General features: G+C 35.3%; 1 protein-coding gene across 14 annotated transcripts in view; it reads right to left on the reverse strand.

Moving 5' to 3' along the window:
* MEF2C (myocyte enhancer factor 2C) overlaps positions 1 to 12,879 on the reverse strand; it is a 165,351-nt gene that overhangs the window by 117,215 nt on the left and 35,257 nt on the right. Inside the window, exon 2 of one of the 14 annotated variants that reach the window (XM_082377767.1) lies at positions 2,028 to 2,088. The exons of the other annotated variants lie outside the window; for them this stretch is intronic. The gene's annotated coding sequence lies outside the window, so the exon portion shown is untranslated. The remainder of the gene's footprint in view (positions 1 to 2,027; positions 2,089 to 12,879) is intronic. 14 annotated transcript variants of the gene reach the window in all.

Here is a 12,879-nt window from a genome sequence, read left to right on the forward strand (position 1 = left end):
TTCTACTAACTTTCAGCTTCTACATGCTAACATTCTATAAACCACCAATGTTAATTTCACATTCTGACTGGCCAGTTAGCTAACTTAAGGTATAAAAGTTCAATATTTAGTAAGGTATACATCTCTGTCTTATATTTTAAAATTAAAATAATAATTTATGCATTTATAGTTATGTGAATAGACTGTAATTATTTATCCTAGGTACTTGAAATTTTAAAATCTATTTTCAGCATCTCAAAAAGATTAAAGAATTCTAATTGTACTAAAATGTACGAGGGTAATTATTACTTGAAGCTTTATAATGCAACCAATACAATCAGACTCAATCTGTAGGGGATTTACATATCTATTAGAATATAAACTATCAAACTGTATTTGTATTTTTAGGTTGCAACATCTCCAAAACGACAAATGGAAATTTAAATGACTAAAAGTGATTGTATATGGAAATAATTTATGCAGAATTCTTTATATTTGTTAGTAGTATAGTTGCAAACAAAAGGTTATTAGTATCTTCTTAGATAACATGATTAAAACAATTTTAGAACTATATATTGAAGTGTGTATTCAATATTCATTGGCAACAGAGTCAAACTTTATATTTAAAAAAAATCACACGCCTTTTACTATGTATCTTATATCTCTTTTATATAGCTAAAACTTTAATTTTAAAGCTATTTCTATTAATAAATACAAGGAAAAATACATATCTAAAAGTACCAGTGGTAGAGATGGAGGCTGAGATGAAGAAAGTATATGAAACACAACGAGAGAAGAATCAGAAGAGTCAGAATCATACTCTAAAGTCAATTCCTATAAAAGAACATTCAAGGCAATGTTCAATTTATTTAAACACTGGCTTCTGGCTGCATTAACTATCATTTGAAATAAGTGTACTATACAACAAGAAAAAAATTTTAACAAGGATTTTTATCATAATTATCATATTTCCAAGTGATAATTAAAATGATATGTATGTTGCTCTTAAGAATGCAGTGTTAAAATGTAGCTCTAGCTGAGGTGGGTACCTAATGGATAATGAGGTCTTCTAGGCTGGACTTGTACACCCTTGAACAAAAGTCAATTATCGAACAGTTGTGTACTCTTGCTAGCCAAATATCTTCCATTAGGACAATTGAGAAGAAACGTTCTGTAGCTGCATAATGCCTAGACATTCAATAAATTGACACCAATAGTAAGTTGCTATACTTAAATGAATACAGGTAATTAGAAATTGCCTGAATAAAAGAAATCTATGCAAAATAAAAATGACTATCATTTCTAGATAACAGTATCATTGAAACAAATGTATCATGAAGATTGCTGGTGAAGAATAAAACTTCATCATTTGACTATCATTTTGTTTTTCTTACTCCCATCATATACCGATGCTAACTAACTAGCAATGGAATAAATAAAAGACTTGAATTAGCTTCCATTAGATGTTGACTTAATGGGTTTACAAAAGATATAAACCCTTTCCAATATACTTGGTTCCTCATATATTTATGAAATAAGAGATCAACCTAGTCAGATGCATATCACAAAACAAAAAAAACCCAACTTACGTGAATCAGTTGGATAAAACTTAAACTCCAAACTGGGCCAATGAGATACACTATGTCTTTTAATGAATCACAAATGTGTCTTTCAACATTGTTTTATCAGCTACAACAGTATTATCTCATGATTTTCACTCATGACATAAACAAGAACCACAAAAATTCATAATTTTTACATGGTGGGCAAATCTAAGAAATATAGTATTATAATGTAAGAAAGATGCAGAATCATCATTCATCTATTACCGCATATGAAATGAAATAAAGGCTACTGATGGCAGTTTTTTTGTAGCTATATAAGAACCATGCTTTCTAATCAGAGACCGAAGTTTTAATCTATGTGACTTCTAAATTTCAGTTTCCTCAGCTGTAAAAATATGTATTAGTATACAATAAATAATATCATTACCATAGGTTCATAGAATAGTAAGCAGTAGTATTTCACAAAAGGAACTGGACGCCTACCCCAAGGAAGTATCTTTGGTTATGATCAACATCGTTCAGTCAGTCAGGTAGTATAGCAGATCTGGTGCAAAAAGTAATTTGTTAATTTAGAGATTATAAATCCATCAGAGAGTATATCCTGAATACAAAGACTAATAAAACTTCATCTCTGTCCTCCAAAGAGCTTAAATTTTACAAAACTGGGAAAGATAATTTAAACATGAACTTTAGTACAAGGCAGAAATTAGTACCATAAAATAGGTATACATGAAATTCTACAAAAGTCAGGCATAGGAAAGATAATTCCAAAGGGAAAGGTTTCATAGTGGTAGCACTTAATTGTTTTTCCTAAATCTCTCTCATTTGAATTAGGAACAATTATTACCCTTCATTCACTTGTTTCAATTTAATTCAACCAACATTTATGGGACATCTATTATGTGTAACAGACTTATTGAGACCAGAGAGAGCACAAAGACGAATAAGGTGCAGTCCCCAAGCCCAAGGAGTTTACAATCTAAGGTAGGTTAAGAATAACTGATATTTGTACAGGATTTCCGTTTTACAATGCTATGGTACATATATCATTTCATTAAATCCTTGAGAAGCATGGTTACTGAAGACACAAAAGTTGACATTCTTTCTACTGTGATAAGAAGAAAGGACTGCAATGAATCCTAATTGTCTTTAGTAGAGTCTTTAAGGTTCTACTTTTGTGTTTCTGAGAACACATTCCAATTTTAGTACTTAGGTGAATGGAATGACCCATTCTACGTGTGGTTTACTCTCCAAAGTGGCTCTGTATGCGGGAAGAGAGCCGAGCAGGCAGAGTGGGAGGCACCCTGCAAGGGTGTCAGTCCCAGCGCTGTCCTTGCTGAATAAACCTGAAGAGCAGACACAAACTTATAAAGCGGCTTTGGAATTCTTTCTCTGTCTTATTTCTTATTTTTACTCACCATTATTCACTTTCGGGATCTGAAAGGGTCTTGATAAATGCTATAGAGAATACTTTGAGAAACATTTTAAAATGTTTAAAATATATTCCATATTCAAGCTTGTTTTCTTAAATAATCTGAAAATATTTTTATCTACTCCCCCAAATCACTTTACTTTTTAGAAAAGAATCATTAAAGTTTTTAAGACAGTACCACATGAAGTAATAAGGTGATACCTTACTTTTTAATAATTTTGGATATTTTTCCCTTATTCTTCACAGTTTCTTTTTCTAATAGAGAAGAATAAAATACCTAGTTGAGTTTATAAGTAGAGTAATTTAAAAGGCAGTGACTAAAATAATGTACTTTGTGTTGCCATGAATTTTTATTCTCTTCCTTCATATTGCTGCAATTTGAATTATGCACAAATTATGGTCCAAGTCTAGATGGTGCAGAGAAAAATCTCAAAGGAGGATTTTAAAAACCATGAAGTTAATAAAGCACCACCAACAAAAACTCTGAGTTAAATATATGGAGTACTGTTTTTAGACTCATAAAACTATGCAGCAAGGTACTCTCTTTCTGTTAACTTAATTTCAACAAATTTAGGCATTTTCTGATGATGAAATCCATTTTGTAAAACGTCTAATTCAAATAAACTCAATGCATAATCTCCACTTTCTTACATATGCAAATCACCTCACATCCAAGGCTTAGAAGAAATTCTAAATTCAAGTCCCACCAAATTTTTCTTCAATTCAATTCATGTGGAATATCCATCTACAACACGTTTGAGGCACTTTCCCGGTCATATCAGGGGCCCTAAGCGAACAAGACTCCACAGACATTATAATTCAGAGGAAGTGAGTGGCAGAATTCATTTGCTCATTCAGTAAGTATCTATTAACCATATGCCTGGCAGGCATGTGCCTAGATTCTGGGAACCTGGGCAAAACCCCTCAAATTTGACCTCGGACATTCCTGGAGAAGGCAGTGCAGTACAAGTTTATTAGGGGTCACGGAGGACAGCGGAGTGCAACTGATAAGGTATGGAGGCCGGAGCCCAAGTGCCCGAGTCCTAATGGTAGTTTAGTCAAATCCTTCTCAGGCACTCTCATCCTGGCACACATGCTTGTTACTCGCCTTCTGTTCTCTTCTTCTTGTTCAGTTATCCCTTGAGAAATTCTCTTTCGTGTACGTTCCACGTGTTAGCTGAAGATAACTAATAAAACATTTAGAGTGATGCTTATTATATATTTGAACAGAAAAAGCTATTGTAAAAGGAAATGATAAACTAAGAATACTTGCGATCTTTAAGCAGTGATCCTTAAACTCCAATAAACATTCTAATCATCTGTTGAAAGGTCTCCCCAGGAAGGTGGCGGTGGGAATTCTGCACTTTAAAGGAACACTGCATATGATTCTGAGGTCTGTATGTACTAGACTACATTGTGAAACCTAGAAATTATTTTCATTATTTCCACAAAAATTCCACCTGCCTCATCAGAGACTGCTTTCACTAAGCATTTACTGGTGAAGGAAAGTTTGGACAGTCTAATTCAGTTATTTGTTTTACAACACCTGTATGGCTTCCTGCTATTTAAAAAGAATTACTGTAAGTGTACAATGGGTTTTTGTGGGCTCATGTGAGAAGTTAACAACCATTTAAAAACTGTTTCCATGAAAAATAAATTATCTGTTTCCAATTATAGAAAAAATTGAGGGGACCAAATTATTCATAAGTGGGGGATTTGACTGTATTATTGGGTGCGTAGTGACACACCAGAGTCTCTACTCAAAAGGCAAGACATGCAGCGACAACACAAGACACATTCAAGATCTTCCTTTAAGATCCACTTCAAGTGTTTTCTCCTCTGTGAAGTATTTCTAGAATCCTCATGCAGTACTGATTGGGCCTTTTATTTCCTGTGTTATCAGAGACTGTAGAACCAGCACGCCAGAAAAATCAAGGGGAATGTAGTTTAACACATGAAAGTCCCTATACTAAGTAATTCAAGAATGCAGGAATTCTATTCTATAATAGAAGGAGAGTATTTTTATTTTTTCAATCTCCTGCACAATATCCCAGTTCATAACAGATAGAATATTACATATCCACTGCTACCTCATTCTAAGAGATGTCAATAACTTGGAAACTAGACTGATGCAACTAATTGTACACACTGGAAAGTTATTCTGGAAGAGAAAAACTTCTTTTTGCAGGTATGACACAGATGTAAAGCTAATGGTGACAAAGATTGCAGCTGCGAATATATGTGCTCATTTAGGAACAAGTCCAAAACTCTTTTGAGTTTTTGGTTTTTTGGTGGGAATGAATTCAGTAGTGTTCAACAAAAGACAGACTTCAGCTTTTTTCTTTGACAACATAACAGACACATGGGATACTATGACAGATATTCATACTTCCTTACACAACTCAGTAAAGTTCTCTAGTGCATTTCACAATAAGAATGTTTAAACCCTACAGGCCTTATCACTTTATTAAATACTTTTTGCAAGTAGAAAAGAGTATAAATTTCTGTTATGTAATGGAAATAAGCTATATTTTTATGGCCAGTCCAACATTCAAATAATGAATAGAAACACCCATGAAGTACTATGTTCTGCAGGTAGGAAAAAAGCATCAGTTTCTTTTACATAATGGAAATATATTGCATTGTACAGCAGATTCAACATTCTAGCAACGATAAGTGCCAATGAAATGAATGAAGTGCCTTCTAATTTTCTCCCACATCCCTCAAGACTGGAAAAAGAACAATCCTGCCACTTCTGTGAACAGGTGAATACATGAATGAGACTATTACTTTGTAGGTTTCTTTCTTTCTTTTTTTAATGGTGACATAGTTCTTTGGCAACCTCCTCCTAATTACCAGGAAGCCGTGCCTGCAGGCCGTTAGGCTAGATTTGTCCATTCCCTGTTTCCTTTAACATTTTCCCCCTCTAGAATCATAAAGCAAAACAAAATGAACTGTTATGTGATTTTGTTGAGTTTTTTTTTTTTTTTTTTTTTTTAGAAACTGTAAATTTTTCACCTTAAAAAAATGCCATATTCCAGAGCATACCTTTCAGACACAACCTTAGGTCACGTCATGTCTGTGTGCCAACTGCAGCCCAACTGGGTTCGGTCAGACTCAGTCAGCAGAGCTGGCCTGCTCAGCAGAGCCCCGCAGCCATGATCTGGAAGCGTCAGCCTCACCACGTGCGTGACATTAAGATGATCCACAGCAATCCTGCAAGACTACATTTGAAGTAGAGCTTCCAAATTTGCTGTGGTTGGCATGACCTAATTTTGGCTTGAAAGGTACATTTTTTTCCCTCTGGGTTTTACTGACTACACATTGGAGAAAAAAAAAAAATTATGTTCTTAAAGGGATTCTTACTCTTCCCTTTCTTAAGGAAATTTAGGGAATTTAACAACTGTTGGCCTCTGGCTAACACACAAGCTAAAGTCTTTTTCCAGCTTCGCCTACATCTTGACCCCTCATGCCAAATATTTCATGCAGTCTATTTATAAAGTTCATCACTTCCCCTGTTACTTCATCTTTAGAAATGCCAATAATTTAAAAACTGGAATGATGCAGCTGGTCTCATAAACTGGTAAAAGGAAGATTCTACAGAGGAGATAATTTCCCTTTTATAACTTAAGAAATCAATTTATTTTCTTCTCAATTTTATAGCTAGAAGGAAGGTAATCCTAATGTTCCTTATTTATACTTCACCTTAGTGTTCAAAGATGATCCAAAGTTCTGAAGATTTTGAATGTTAACAGTTCTTAACGCTGACTGCACATTTGAATCACTTGAGATACTTTCAAAAATTACTGATCCCCAGACCCATCCCAGACCAATGAAATTGCAACTGTTGGAGCTGGTTCCTCAGCATTGTTATTTTTTAAAAGCTCTCCAAGGATTCGAATGTGAAGCTAGATCTGAAATCTACTCTATTAAAATCTCTTAGAAATATAGCACCCTTTTACAGGTATATTGTAGCATTATTTAATTTGGGTGTATATGTTCTTGAAATTGACTAGTCTATTTATGAGCTGATTACCACGAAAGAGCTTCTCAGCTATTGCATAATGTGAGAAAAAAACTCATCTGGATAACCTCGCTGACTCTCAACAGATTTATAAGTTGCAATCATAGAAAGCTCTGCCTTTCTGAGATAAAACAGTACTGATAAATATGCCCCTTTCCTGCAAAACCAGCATTGAGCGCTTTCGAGGGCTTAATAAAATCACTTGTTTTCATCTGGATCATATTGAATTTTTGGAGAGTTTCCAGTTGCATTAAAAAAATAAACTCACCTTATGATATTTATTGACTTGTAAATCTCTAATAATATGCTAATTGAATTCAACGCTGTATACTTAATTTACTCAAGGTGATAATTTTCTAAATGTATGTGTGATATTAATGCATTATCTATCTAAGACCAAATTCAGTACATTTTATGACTTCCAAAAAAGTCAGTCCATTAGATCAAAGTTCCCAGTCTTTCATAACGAATTTAATTCTCTACTCTAGTCACTGGGATATGATTAATCAAATAGTGCAGCCCAGTTCCCTCTCCTCCCTCCCAATATGAAGCTGGGCTTATCTCATGAGGAATCTGGTTTGTGAAAATAACATGGCCTAGAAGCTGGAATGAAAACTTTATTTACAGACTTGGAATTTTATTCCATTATAAAATTAAGACCACCATCTAACCCCCCCCCCTTACATAAAATTGGATGTGGCTCATTTTACAGTAAAACTTCCTATGAAGAAATGCAACATTTTCCTATGTAACTTGTAGTACCAGTATATTTATTTCCTCTGCATGTCTTGCCTTTTCTGTCTTCTGAAGCTGGTGTGTGTGTGTGTGTGTGTGTGTGTGTGTGTGTGTGTGTGTGGTGTGTGTGTGTGTGTGTGTGTGTGTTTTATGTTTGTTTGGCAATGTAGAAAGAGCAAGTCCAGTTTCTTGGATTCTACATGTCTTATAAAGTCATGGCTTGCTATGTCTTACAAGCTTATTCTCTTCTTTTAGAGTACCTTTACAGAGTAATTTTAAAGTACACAAGATTTTTTCATAAGGGTATGACACCCTTAAAGTCTTTTATTTATCTATTTTTGATTTTTTTTAGAACAAGAAAAGACAGGAAAATACCAAGTGAAGTTATTTTCTAAAATTATTTTTTGTAGGAGATAAAAGTTGAGTCTCCACTATATGAAGTATTCTTGGTAGCATCTCACTGTTGGTGCTCTTCTCCCTCATTCATAACTTGTTCCACATCCCCTGTCCAGACAGTGAATTGCAGGGGAGGACCTGGATGAGGCCCCCCTTCCTTTCAGCTATGTCCAGGAAACAAGGCCTGAGTGGGTGTGGAGGAAGAACAAGTCCTTCAAGTCACCTCCAGATCTGTAACAGGGAGGTTTTCTGTCATACCAGAGAATGGAAAGGGGATTAGCTAGGCTCTTCCTACTTCCAGTACCATCCTCTTAGCTTCATTAGCTGCTCCCAATTTCAAAAGAGACTGAGGTCTTGGACAAGGCCTGGGCAGCCTCTCCAAAAAGGGAGGCAAAGTTGAGAATATGGCAGGCCATATAAAAAACTTACAAAATTCTGTTACACTTTGGAGGGGAGATGAATCAAAAAAATTCCATTTTCCAGAATACTGCCAATGATTTGACTCATCATTTAAGACTCACTTTACGTGTCCTTTCTTCTAGTGAAGACTGACCTGACCAGTCATCTCCTGAAAAAGCTGAACATTCTATCACTTAACCATTTTACCTTCAACATACCTGTAAGATAGTGGTGATTACATTACATTCACAATTGCATCTGGCATGTTCATCTCCCTCATCAGACTGAATTCCTCAGGGACAGAGACTCCATCTTTCACTTTTGTATCCCTAACACCTAGCAAGCCACCTCCCATTAAACACTTAGTGAATGAACTGACTGATTAATTAATAAATTCTCAGTTGATGTCCAAGAGAAAGTGTTGGGGAATAGCAGTAGACGTTTTGTGGGCAGAGCCTAAGATCGTTTTCAAATTATAAGCTTATTCATTTCTTTAACTTTCTGAATGCATGGAGTTGTATGACCAAGTTCAAAATTCACATTTATCTTCTTCTAAATAGTGGTTCTCACCCACACTTCGTGTGAAAATCACCCAGATAGCTTTGAGAAATAGCAATGCCAAGACAGCAGGCCGATTTAATCCAAATCTGGCAGTGGATGGGCATGAGCATTTTTTAAAAGCTCTCTTATAGTCACGACTGAGAACCACTGCTCTAAACTAACTGTATGAAGGACACCCAATGTTTTATACGTATGACCCTGTCACTTAACATATACCCAAGATCAATTACAGCTCAGTTTTTGAACGGATTCTGTGAGAAATTGTTAGCTGATTGTAGTCCTTCGATGATCAAAATTTTTGAGAAGGCTTTCGAAATGCAATATTAAGTACATCCCAATCCACTTCCAGAAAATATTACTAATAACTGTATTTAATTATCGTTTACAGAATTAGCCAAGAGCTATGACTTCCTCCCCAGTCTTAGGGTAATCCAGGCCTCAATAGTGAATTCTTGTTTCCTATGCATTTAGAATACTTGTTGCTGTATATGGATACTAAATAAAATCTGGCGTCTTATGGAGTCTTAAGAGTGTGCTCTAGTTGGAAGGTTCCAAAGAAGAAATTCAAACAACTATAGTCAAAATCAAATTAGGTAGTACACTAACTAGCCTTAATTGTTTTGTTTGAAAGATAGGAATGAACGCAGCATTACCAGTGGCACTTAATATCGCATAAAGCACACAAAACTCCCCCTTGCCAGTGGGCACCACAAAGTGACATGGAGGCCACTTATCGTTGTAACCGATTAATTCCAAATTACACATCTAATTCTCAAATCTTCAAGTCACATTTCTACTGAAAGCATTGTTAAATACAGAGAACACAGATTATTTTGGTGTTTGCACGGTAATCCAAATACGCATTTGATTCTCCTCAACAGTGAAATAAGGCGGAACCAAATGTAGTTACTTAAGTTCACTGTAGAAATTTGTCAAGGAATCCATGATGTAAAGATACAGTAGTTATTAATCCTGAAGTTCAAAGTGTATGCATTTGGTAATTCAGAAGTATCTGAGTCCTGTCTGACCTCTGACCAGCCTCTCTGTCCTCACTTCTAGTCAAGAGCATGGTAATGCTTTTATGAAAAAACAAGAAAACTGTTTATTAGAAGAAAGAAAGTTTATATTATTTCTCCTAGTAAAGTTCTAAAAGTGATCCTTTTCCTTTTTCAAAAGGCCTTTTACTGGACACAGAAATATTCAATTAAAAAATAAAAGCCATGCATTTGATGAATAAACTTGATATAACATTTCCTAGTTTTCAAATATGATGCAAGTTGTTCTAACTTGTCAGTATTCCAAATCTATCTCTGGTTTTAACGTTTTGTTATTTTTCTTTTTTAACTATAAAGAGAAAATTAAAAGGTGTGCTTGAAATAAAAATTCTCTAGAATATGCACCTGCACTAGTTAAATTAACTAACTCCTGAAACCCATTTAATATCCATGTACAAACTGTCACACAGCTTACATTCTTAAATTAAAACTCTATAAATTACTATGATTCCTACAAGTAAAGGTTAAAAATTAAAACAGCTCAAAAAGTGAGAAGTAAACTGTATGTCACTAGATGGAGACGACATAAAACTAGGCGTTCACATTTCAGTTAAAGCTAATACTATAACTGGAAAAATCTATGTTCACAAATAGTAATAAGACATTGCTTGTGAAAAGAAAATCTATCAAATAGTTGATAAAATATATATATATATTTTCCCTTCCAGGTTAACAATATAGAACCATATCATGGACCAAGAACTAATTCACTTCTCTTTAAAAACCATACTAACATATCACGCAAACATAGTTATAATCATGTCATTCTGGGGTTGCTGAACGCTTTTTCCCACGACGCCACGCAAAATTAAGTTTCTATAGTTCAGTCATTTCCTTTTTCTTATCTCATTGCTGAGAGATTTTTGGCACAGTGGGTAAGAGAGTGAACTCTGGAGGCTATCAGTTTGAGGCTCTAGCTCTGCCATTAACAAAGTAGATGACTTTTAGGCAAGTTGTATATTTTTGTCTCAGTTTCTTCATCTGTGAAATGGGGAGAGTAATATATATAATGCCTATATCGTTTGGTTTTGAGGAAAAAATGAGATAATGCTTGTTAATGTTCAAGCCCTTAGACCAGTGCCCAAACATACAGTAAGCTCTCAAAGAAAGTTAGCTGTGATTGTTATTGTCTAAAAATAGCTATAATTAATAATGCTTTCAAATTAATAATACAAGCTTTTTACACATATCATAAAAGTTATTGGAATTATTAGAGACATCTTGAGTAGTGATGCTGAATAAAAGTAAAAGTGGAATTCCTAAGTCATAGTTGAAAGTATCAATTATATTTATAGAAGATCAGTCTTACTTCCAGCCACCAAGCCAGCAAGAATCGAAAACCAACTGGTCAACATATGTTGATGCAGATGGAAAAAGGCTACAACTGTCTTTAAATTCCCCAAAGAAAGCTGGTGGAGAGCCTTCTGGTCACTGCAGTCTAACCTATCATTACCCGTGCAGTGAGACTCTTTGATGGGTTTCTTGTCTATGAATAATACATATTTTGGGGACAGCTTTACAAAAATAATCTTTCTTTGATCCAAAAAGACCTATGACTAAGCAAATGCAAAGAAAGAATTACCTCCCAACCACAAAGCAGGGTGGTATCCATGTCGGAAATTGAGGCAACTGGCAAAATTCAAAAGTATTTTTGAGATAAACCGGCCCCACAGTTTATATTCTAGAGAACCAGGAAAATTTCAAGCTTTGAAATGGCTCTTCCCTTAATTTTTAAAAACAAAATTAGGAAAAAGAAATCTGATTATTTCTTTGTAAGGAATTATTAAATAAAAGGGCCTATTTTTTTAGAAGATCTGGTATTTAAAAGTACTTCACAGGGACTTCCCTGATGGCACAGTGGTTAGGAATCCGCCTGCCAACGCAGGGGACACGGGTTCGAGCCCTGGTCCGGAGGGACCCCACATGCCTCGGAGCAGTTGAGCCCGTGCGCCACAACTACTGAGCCTGAGCTCTAGAACCCGTGAGCCACAGCTGCTGAGGCCCGCACGCCTAGAGCCTGTGCTCTGCAACAAGAGAAGCCCCCGCTCGCCGGAACTAGAGGGAGCCCGTGCACAGCAACAAAGACCCAACACAGACAAAAATAAATAAATAAATTTATAAATAAATAAATAAAAGTATTTCACTATGCAAACCATAGTGGCAAATATTCTTTAAGTTCTGTGAATCTCCCTAAGAGGAATAAGCGTTTTTTCCCCAATGAAATTTAGAATTGTATTTACACTTTGAGTGATAAGTAGCGGATTTTAAAGATTAGTCCTTCAGGATAAGTATAATTAAGTTTGCCTATGGAGTTTCGTCTCGAAATGATCTTCTGTATATTCAGATAGTAGCAAAAGAGAAGATTCTGGTTGTTCTCCCGTCCCTGTGACTCCTTCCCCAATACCAGCAGTAGTTAGTGAGGTCAAGTCTACCATCTTGTAATGCACAATGGCTATTTTACTCTCCCAGACCCGCTGCTGATGGCTTTGAGGGGATGAGTAAGAGGTCCCGACATCTTGTGGGGTTTGACCAAACATTCTTTTCAGTTCACTCTCTGTGATTCTTGGTATAGAATAGCCTTCTTATCCCAAGAGCAAATATTCAGGATTACCAAAACTAAACAATTCAAATACCTACAGACTACTTAAAAACTAAAGTTATCTGACATGTAATGTCATGAATAAATTAAAATGTTGGCAAGAAAAAGTGACCTCCAGAACTGACCTTTGTCAC

This window comes from Balaenoptera borealis (assembly GCF_965194805.1).
Source record: "Balaenoptera borealis genome assembly, chromosome: 2".
NCBI lineage: Eukaryota > Metazoa > Chordata > Mammalia > Artiodactyla > Balaenopteridae > Balaenoptera > Balaenoptera borealis.